The following is a 10,323-nucleotide window of genomic DNA, read 5'->3' as shown; positions in this document are numbered from 1 at the left end:
TTGAGCTAAATCTTGAAGGATGGATAGGAGTTATCTCAGAGAAGAAGCAGTATAAAATTGTTCTGGGCAAATGACAACTTGTAGAAAGGCTCTGTATTATGAAGGAGTTTGGCATTTGAGGACCTTCAAGAGGACCAATATGGCCGCAGCATAGAGTACCCCAGGAGAGTGAGAGAGATCAAGGCTGGGAAATTAGGGGCAGAGCACAAAGTCTCCTTATCACTAGTATGTAGGGATTATGAAGTCCTGAGGAAAAACTGACAAGATTCATATGAGGCCTATTTCCAATCAGAAAATCAATTTAATAATTGATTCTAAAGTTTACTACCAACATTATGAACATTAGAGTACTCCGTAAGAAAAGGAAATAGACAATCATGTCTACCATGGAAATACACATGGTCTAGTGATTTCCCACCCATTCAAATCACACATTTATGCAATTAGTATTTATTGAGTGTCCAATTAGACATGTTTCAGCCTTCTTACATATTCCCTAATGTTTTGCACAGAGTAGTTGCTCAATAGCTTTGCAATCTAGTATTGGCAAATAATTCTCCGTGGGTCTCTAACATTTCTGCACATTTTGCAGACAGAGGCACTGACCACTTTTGTTCTGGACTATGGTTTCAGCATGTTGTATAATGACCCATTTTAAGGCAGCTGTTTATTAGATTTGAGATTCCTCAGCTGTAACACAAACCCCCTATATACTCAATAATCACTTGAGCTGCTCATTTAACCCCATAACATTTGTTGGGGTAGGTGGGGGCGGGGGGCAGTGAGGCAAGGGAAACCAGTATGAACATGAAGCTCATGCTTCCTGCAGTGCTGTGACAGTCTTTTGTCTCTGACTCAGGAGATAATTTGTTTGCTTGGAAGTAATATAAATTCTCAAATCCTTCAGAGTTCTTGACATCGAGTAAGGGAAACCTATATGTGAATAGGTTAAATTATGGTATGAAAAGGACAGTGTTCATACAGAAGTATGAATACCAATACTAGTTTAGCTTTGAGTAGTGGTAAAAGGTTGGGAGAACAGAATCTGTAGAATGAATAGGACTTTCACTCAGAGAAGAATAAAGATACTCCTGATAGAAGGACCATGTATACAACGGCAGAGTCATTAAAGGACCTGATTTGTCTAGAAACAGTAAAAAGTTTAGTATAGTAACAGAATAGATTAGATGGGTAGTGGGAGATAATGTTGGAAAGTATTAGCCCATTTAAGGAGGAGATGTCCAAAACTATCAAATATAGCTCTAATTGCACTGTTTTCTGACCTTATTTTCTACCAAATTAGTACTTTGGGAAGTAAACATGCATCTTTGAGCAAACTAGATTATTCTGGACAAATTTGAATTCAGGTAGTGTTCTTTTCTAAAAAAGGAGACTGTTTAAATGTATAAATGTGCTTACTTTTTTTTTGACCTTGTAAGATATATTAAAGAAGTTAATGGATTTTTGGGTCACAAAATAATGGATTTTTGTTTGCACATCTCTTCTTAACATATAAAAGCTATTGTTCGTAATGTATTTCAAAATATTTAAAAAATATCTATCCTAAGATTGAGTGCTGTAGCTTAATTTATTTTTCTTTTAATTATAAATTGTCACCTTTCTGTTTTATATATTTCTTTCCCAGCACGGATAGATAAAGCCTATGCATAGAATTGTAAATGTGGAATATGATACCAACATAAAATGTGGAATCTGGAAATAAACTTAAGACTCTTTTAGTCTAGTATTCTCTGCAAGCTGGATGTAAGTGTTCTTCTACCACTAAAGGTGAAAAATAATTGTCATAATTTATAAAAAGCATTAGGCTAATAGACATAATATTTCAATTTTTCATTTTTCTTCCTTCAAATTTTTACACAATTTTGCCTCTATTTTTTAAAAAATACAATCTATAGAAGATAGCATCTAAATTAGAATAAAATGATATGTTAACTGTTAAAATTATAAAAATAACCATTTTGTCACATTCCTGTAGGAATGTCTTGACTTCCAGGTACTATGTCTTTGACATGAGTTTAAGTTCTCAAATCCTTACTTTCACAGATGAAGGACTTGAGACTTTCTTGAAGGTTATAAGACTTGTCCAGATGGAAGACTGGAAACTCTGTGTTATAAATAAGTTTCCTTCGTTTCCACTGCCCTAAAGTCTTATTCTCCTGTTTCCTTTTCTTCCTTCTTCTCACTACCATGTACCTGCCCAAAGATACAGGCATTTTTCTTTCTCCCACTCTTTTCTGGTGTCGATTGGTTAGAAATGGCTGGCAAGAAGGGAGAAAAATTTAAATGAGAAAGAACTTGGATGAGAACCCACGATGACATGGAAAGAAAAAAGTGATATTAAGGAACAGCAGGAGAGACTTCGTTGGGTGAGGGAACTCTTCTTAATCCTGATTGTGGTGGTGGCTACGTAGATCTATACATGTGTTAAAATCGATAGAACTGTACACCCCTCTCCCAATCAATTTTACTGTATGATAATTTAAAATAAAAATAAATACCGAAAAACAGAAAACAAAGTGCAAGGAGGTCATGCCTCCAGTATTTCCTACCTTCCTCAGCAGTTATAAGGGAAATGTGATAAGGACCTATGCTATAACTTATTACATATAGTATAGGTTAAAAGACCCATTAAATTTACACATAAGGTGATTTCCAAGACTACATATTGTGACTATTTTACTTTTTTTTCCCTCTCTTTTTTTACTAGCAAAAGACATATTTTTGGAAGCAAGAAGTTGGTAACTGTTTTTTTATGTTGGTATCATACATGAATATTTTGTTTTATTAAGTAATAAGCTACTGTACAATTCTTACTATATTATTAGTCTTATTTGCTTCTTCACAGAGATGTAGCTGAGTAGACCATAAGGCTAATAAGGGTCAATTTTTTTCTTACTTGACTAGTGTTCCACTTATTGGAAAAAGCACTAATACTCAGCTAAGGCTCTTCACTTTGCTATGCGTAAACATGCTATTTCAGAAACTGGTTGCATAATCTTGTATATTTTTATTCCCAACATTGATGTTGAGCATACTTAAGCACTTAAGACCCAATAGGTACAAGTTAACACTATTGACGGCCTACCTTCCTTTGTCCAGAGACTGTGATGTTTTTAAGCCCATTTACCCGTTCTCTAAATTAGCTTTCTTCCAGACTTACCACATTCGATTTGCTCTGCTTTATTTGTCCCTTTCTTTTCAAATTACTTATTTTTTATTAAGTTACAAGTTCTCCCATCTTCTCTGTCATCATATTTATCTGATGAATCATAATTCATATTCTACTCTTCGTGGCATGCATAATTTTAATATGACATAACAGTTAAGAAGAATGTTATCTCTCCTTTTATGTCACATGTGATTTTTTTGCAATCCATTGCTCAAATTCACTCCCTATTTTTATTCTCAATTCTGAGAAATCACCTAAATGCACTATCCCAAATGATGAAAGTTATGGGCATTTCTTTAAAATGAGCTATCTTTCAACCCAGTTTTGATCTGTTAAATTACCTGTCTGAATGTGACTATAAAAAAATATAAGGGCTTCATAGGTAATTTTTTTAATTTAAAAGAGAATATTTTTTCTTTTTTTTTTTTTTAAACAGCTTTCAACCAGAATTATATAGGAAAGTCAAAGATATAACCTGTTCATCTGGTTCTACCTTCTCATACAGAAAATCTTATGGGCTCCCAGCTTTTCTGATCAGAGACCTTGTACTTTTTCTTCTTTTAAGTGTACATTTGGATGATTCAAAACAATTTAATGACTTTTTTTTTAGAATAGATTTAGATTTACACAGAAATTGAGTAGTTACCAGAGAGTTCCCATATACCCTCTTCCTCCCAAACCTCCAGTTTTCCTTATTAACATCTTACATTATTAACATGGTCCATTTGTTACAATTAGTGAATCTATTTTGATACACTATTATTTAAAAAATCCATATGGTTCAGGTTTCTTTGGTTTTTACCTAATGTCCTTTTTCCATTCTAGGATACTATCCAGGATATCACATATCATTCAATAGTCATGTCTCCTCTTGGCTGTGACAATTTCTCAGACATCTTGTTTTTGATAATCTTAATAGTTTGAGGAGTTCTGGTCAGATATTCTGTAGGACATAAGCCCCTCTATTGGAATTTGTCTGATGTTTTTCTCATAATTAGATTGTAATATGTGAGTTTGGAGGAAGAGGATCACAGAGGTAAAATGCCATTCTTATCACATCACATCACGGGAACATAATGATAATGAGTTATCATTATTAATGTTGACCTTAACCATCTAACTGAAGAGGCATTTGTCAGGCTTCTATACTATAAAGTTACCCTTTTGAGATTTCCTTTCCATATTATATTCTTTGGAAGGAAGTCACTCTTCTTGGTTCACACTTGAGGAGTAAAGAGTTCTGCTCTTGCCTTTTGTGGTGAAATATCTACATAATTTATTTGGAATTGTCCTGCATGAGATTATTCTTCTCCATTTATTATTTTTTTCAACCATTTATTTATATTAGTATGGCTCCATTGATATTAATTTTATACTTGAGTTATAATTCACTACTACTTTATTTTCTTGCTCAAATTGTTCTAGCTTTGGCTATTGGGAGCTCTTTCAATTCGTAACTCCTATCAATATGAATGCTTTTATTTTTGAGTACTTCCTTATTTTCTTACACTGCAGTATGCTCCAGCCTTATCTTGTGTATTCCCACCCCAGTCCTACAGTCAGATATTTTTCTAAAGCAGAGCTTTTCACTTTTATAAGCACAAAAATACCTCTTTAATCAGGTAATCCAAACATGAAAACTATTCTTCAATATCTCATTTTTTAAAGTTTACTAGAAGCAAAAGGTGAAAAAGTTCAATAAATGGTATAACCAGGAAATGCAAATCCACAGTAAAGATTTAAGAAAAGATGATTCAGATTTAGTGTATAGAATATAAAAATGAGGTAAATTATTTTAAATTATAAATGTCCCAGAAAAATTAGGGCTCTTGGGTTTCATGTCTATCAAGGAAACTTATAAAGACAGAAAATGATTCTTGTTGAGGTCCTCAAATAGTAGGTACAAGGAGATTATGAAATGAACTTGGAAAATTTTGAAAAAGGAAATTGTGTCCATTCACAAGTAGAAATGAATAGAAATCGATATACTTTGTTACCAACTTATGTAATGACATTTAGAAATTGTCTACTTAAAATATTTTTCATTAATTTTCCTTTTTAAATATTAATTTATAAATTACTTTGCCAGACTAACAATTATTTAAGTGTTCTGACAAAGATCAATAGCTGGCTACAAAATAGCATATCTATAATATGATCTGATTTGTGTAAATATACTTAATCATAGTTATAGATAATATCTTGAGGAATATTTATCAACCTAAACATGGTTATCTATTTCTGTAATATTGGCAAGTTTTTTTTTTACACAAAAGGCATTTATAACTTTTGAAATAAAAAAAAGGAATCCAATAAATATTATACAAAGCCCAAACGAAGTATATTTTACTTATACATGTAGTCTTCGCTGAAAAGTAAAACAAGGAAAAATTTTATAGATAAACTAGGGTTAGAGGTTTATTGTTGAGGTGAAGATCAACCATTGTTTAAAGTGGTGGCTTGAAAGATGGACCAAAGGATACCTTTGTATTCTGGAAGGAAGATGTAATCTCAATTTAATATTAAGGGCTTAGATGCTATAACTTTTTTAGAAATATAATTTTCCTATTAGATTAGTTAAATAAACTATGAAGGGGTGAGAGATCTCTGGAATTAAGAAATAGGTGGGGGGTGTTATAGTTATTTATGTTTGACATCCTTTATGCTAGTCCGTACCTTAGCTAGAGTTTGAAAGGAAAGTAGTGAGATCAGAGGTGGTTTATGAGTCAGAGCAACAGTTCTCAAACTGTTTTGTCTCTGGACCACCTTACACTCTTAAAAATTATTGAGATACTCAAAGAACCTGTGTTTATGTGGGTTATACCTATGAATAGTTACCATATTAGAATTAAAAAGAGAAATTTGACAAATGTATGGCGACAGAAGGAGATTTGACTTCGGGTGGTGAACACACAATGCAATATACAGATGATGTATTACTGAATTATACACTTGAACCCTATATAACTTTATTAACCAATGTCACCCCAATAAATTCAATAAAAAGAGAAATTTTAAAAATTTATTAGTTAAAAAATAATAAACCTAAATGTGTGTTAACATAAATTACATATTTCTATGAAAAATAACTATATTGTTCAAAATAAAAAAATTTTAGTGAGAAGAATGGCATTGCTTTCCATTTTGGATAGCTCTTTAATATCTGGCTTAATAGAAGATAGCTATGTTCTCTATAGTTGAAGTAGATGAAGAAAATAGGAGGACTTAGGAGGAGAATTTAATAGTCTTTTCGGGTAAGTGCAAATATTCCTCTCTGACACTACAGAAAATTTGACAAGTGGTAGTTTCTTAAAGGTTAGTTGTAATAAGGAATCTAAAATCATATCAAAGAACATTTTGTATTTTGCTTTTTTACACACACACACACACACACACACACACACACACCTATCTATCCATTGGTCTATCTTGCACTTTGAATGGATCTTTTATCCATGCATCATTTTGTAATGTCCTGCATTAATCATTTGGAAAATATTTGTTTATTGTATCATGTAGATCTTCCCTATGTTGACATATCTTATACAATGTCAAAAAGTCACATTCATTAACAGTCTCACGAGAAAAATCTTTAAGCTGTCAAGCTCATGGTGGTGAACAGAAGTCTTCCAAATTTTAAAATTTTACTTGAAAGCTAAATTTTATTATTGGCAACAAATACTGTCAGCTGTTTTGCTTGCAGTGTTAGGCTCACTTTGTTCATTTTGAAGAAATATTTGTCAGTTCTCAAGTCAGAGTAACATTACTTTGTTAGTTGTTCTTTCAAGAAAAAATGGTGTTACATGAAAAATGCAGCTAGTTCTTCCACAACTATCTACTTTGGTATATAGCAGAAGTGCAGTGCATGTGTACTTCCCATTTCTTCACTCAAAATATTAGAAAGACATGTACACAAAAGTTGACATTTATAAAATTAATATTTTTTACTACTTAATCAAGAATATTCCCAAATCATTTACAAAAAAACTGGGAGTGTGCGGCAGGGAAGAATATAGTGATCCAATGACCACTCCTGCTAAGACAATGTCAACAGTTGTCTATCACCATCAGTACAAATGTGAACCCAGTAGAAAAAAGACAAAGAACGTGTTGTGTTATTATGAAGATTGTTTTTAACCTTGAGACCGCAAAAGGGTCTTGCAGACTTCCAGAAGTGTGGGGACCACCCTTTGAGAATTGCTGAATTAAAAGAGGGAAAAAATATGGGGGAAAAAAGGTCATATAATGGAAACGAATGGTTGAATTGAATAACTTTATTAAAATAGAGTACAGACTTCAAGTCATGAGATGAGAAAGATTGGTGGGATTTACCAGGTCAGGAGACAGAATTTTAAAGGGGCCTTGAAGGGGTTGATAGAAACAGTTTGAAGAAAGAAGGTCGGAAGAGAAAGGCTTGTTCAAAACGTACAAACGAAGAACTGACCAAGACTCTAACAAGACTGAGATCTTATGCGTATGAAAGGTAAAAAAGGGATAAAGCTAGGTTTTGTTTCATTATGGTCCTGTGTATATGAGGAGTGATAGGTAAATTCACATTTTTGTCAGCATTACCATTTAAAATTGTAAGGGAGGGATACCCTTCAGACTGATATGATGGTGGTGGGGGAGGTGGGGAGTTAGTGGTCAAGACTCCGAAAAGAAGTTTTATTGAAAATACATTTATGTTTCAGAATTTGTCTACAGATGAAAACCCACTAGAAAAAGGGTATGTCAGAGGAAAAAATAGTTTTGCCAATATATTTCTGATTATTTGAAAAGCCCGTGGAAATGTGTGGTGCTGAGAATATTCACACAGGTCTGAAACAATTCAAAGGATAATACTTTTGTTGAAAACACCTTTCTGATATATTGTCATTAGTATGTCATCCCCCAGCCTGGTGGGTACTGGGTCTCTTGAGCACAGCGAACCGTGATTGCCTCATTCTGGTGAGCGCCGCAAGGATTCCCTTCAGATTCTGTGTTGATTTCCGTGGCCTTTCGCAATTGCACTAAAGCGGGCTCTCTGCGCTTGCCGTAACATGGACTCTACCACTGCGCTCCGAGGGGGGACTTTGAGGTAGCGGAAGAGGGAGGGTGTGTGTTGGGAAAAGTCGGGCGCTCGGGAAGACGATTGTTTCACGGATCCGGTAACCAGCCTGTCCTTTTTCCCCTCCCCACTCCCCTTTTCCCCTGTCCCGACCCGGCTTCTTTGTGTCTCCGCGCGGCGGCAGGTGAGCGTCCAGCGCGCGGGCTCCCGGGCTTCGCGGCGCACCCCCCGTGTCTTTAGGGCGGGTGGCGGCGGCCGGCCGGGGAGGCGGCCTCGGGCACAGTAATGGCAGCGCTGTGAGCAGGGGAACGCGAGTGACAGCCGCCGCCGCCGCCGCCCACCTTCCTCGCCGGGGCCTCGTCCTTCATTCCTTCGGGCTGCCTCCCCTCCCCTTGTCCCCTGCCCCCTGTCCCGCTTCTGCAGAAGGTAACCCCGCTGAGGGTCGGGGAGCCGGGCTGCAGGCGCCCGGAAACTTCCCTTCCCGGTTGATGGGTGGCGGAGATAGGGCGGAGGAAAGGAGTTGGGGGCGACGAGGGGGGAGGGGAGAGGAGTGGCAGGGGGTTGGCCAGGGAAGATGGTGTCCCATAAGTGACCCTGGCTCCCCGGAGCGCTGACCCCTAAGCCCGGCCACCCCCTGGACTGAATCACGGGCCTCCCCAACCCGGCCTTGGCCGCCCCTCCCTCGGCCCCATTTTCCTCTGAAGGAGGCAAGGTGAGAGTGCGTCTACTCATCTGCTTATTTACGTGCTCACGGATACACAACTCTGTATTTGGGGGAGAGGGCATCAATCTCTTACATCCTTACCACGAGTATTTTCACTTTTGTTTTCGCAGACAGAGAAGATGGATAGCTATGGGGAAGAGTAGCCAACGTACATGCTAGACCTGTCTCAACACTTAGGGTCTGGTGAAATGAGATCCTTAGGCTCTCTTTGGAGCACTTACATGCTGGGGAGTCTGGACCATTCTCTACCACCCCACAAATACGTGCATGTGAATAAAACACCTGTGAATTGCAGACTGTTACTGTTAATAACAATCTGCAATTCATGGATTTTCCCCATGGATTACTGTTACCAGTTGAAGGGCAGTACTTTGGAAGTTTAAAATTTGAAAATAATAAGATATAAACTGTTAACATTCACTATGTACTGTGACTTTACAGTAGCAAAATCTTTGAACTAGGTCTGTTCAAACCAACATTCATAGTAAACTATAGGAAATAATCACTGTTATGACTGATTTTTAAAAACACTCAAAAGACTGTTCCCTGCCCTTCAGAATCTCACATTCCTTTCCAAGAACACATTGGTTATACTTTGCCTCTTTTGCCCAAATCCAGTGTTGGAAAACCCTTCCAAAAGAGTCACAGATGAAATAACATGTATACCCGTGTTTTGAATTATTATTCTTAAGTTTTTTTTCAGATGTTTATAAGTTGGGAGCACATTTCTGCAGTATGCATGTACATGGTGTGTGAAAAAACCTTTTTTATGTGTTTGAATGTTGATATGCATGTGAAATACTTTTACCTTACTCTCCAACCTCTCTGATGATTTTGTTTTATGAATGTGAAGATAAGTTTATCTATGTCTTTTATCTTCACCAGTCTATCACTAAATTAAATGTCGTAGACTTCTTTAAAGTCAGTTTTGCCTTATCTACTAGTTAAATATTAAGCACCTTTTTCTTATGCCTAGCATTATTGCAAGCATTAGAGCCTACAACAATGAACAAGACACGTGAAATTTCTGCACTCCTGGAGCTTCAATTTTGGTGATGTGGTGGAGGGAGAGGCAGACAATAATAAATAAAAATAATTTCAGAGAATCATAAATGTTATGAAGGAAATAAAATAGGGAGTCGTGATAGTGACTGGGAGAAGACTACTTCACTTGATGTGGTCAGGAAAGGCCTATCTGAGGTGACTTTGACCTGATATCTGAAAAATGAGAGGGATTTAGCCTTTGGCAATCTGAAGGAAGAGTGTTCCTGTCTGAGGAACAACAAATGGAAATGCCTAGAGGTGGTATCTAGCTTGGGTTCAGCAAACCAGAGAAAGCTTAGTGAAGGTGGGCCCTGTGTA

General features: G+C 36.4%; 1 protein-coding gene across 6 annotated transcripts in view; it reads left to right on the top strand.

Annotated features, from left to right (window-relative positions):
* The first annotated feature begins 8,256 nt into the window (after window positions 1–8,256).
* The window catches only part of CUL2 (cullin 2), a 96,560-nt gene continuing 94,493 nt past the window's right edge, over window positions 8,257–10,323 (top strand). For 2 of the 6 annotated variants that reach the window (XM_023521119.1, XM_011376326.2), the window contains exon 1: window positions 8,274–8,421. The gene's annotated coding sequence lies outside the window, so the exon portion shown is untranslated. Of the gene's footprint in view, window positions 8,422–8,484; window positions 8,664–8,785; window positions 8,950–10,323 lie in introns of those variants that run through there. The other 4 variants (XM_023521120.1, XM_011376325.2, XM_023521118.1 and 1 more) reach the window with 4 other exon arrangements.

This window comes from Pteropus vampyrus, unplaced genomic scaffold (genome assembly GCF_000151845.1).
Source record: "Pteropus vampyrus isolate Shadow unplaced genomic scaffold, Pvam_2.0 Scaffold294, whole genome shotgun sequence".
Taxonomy (NCBI): domain Eukaryota; kingdom Metazoa; phylum Chordata; class Mammalia; order Chiroptera; family Pteropodidae; genus Pteropus; species Pteropus vampyrus.
Note: the sequence above shows the minus strand (reverse complement) of the source record. Positions and strands in the feature narration are given on the sequence as shown.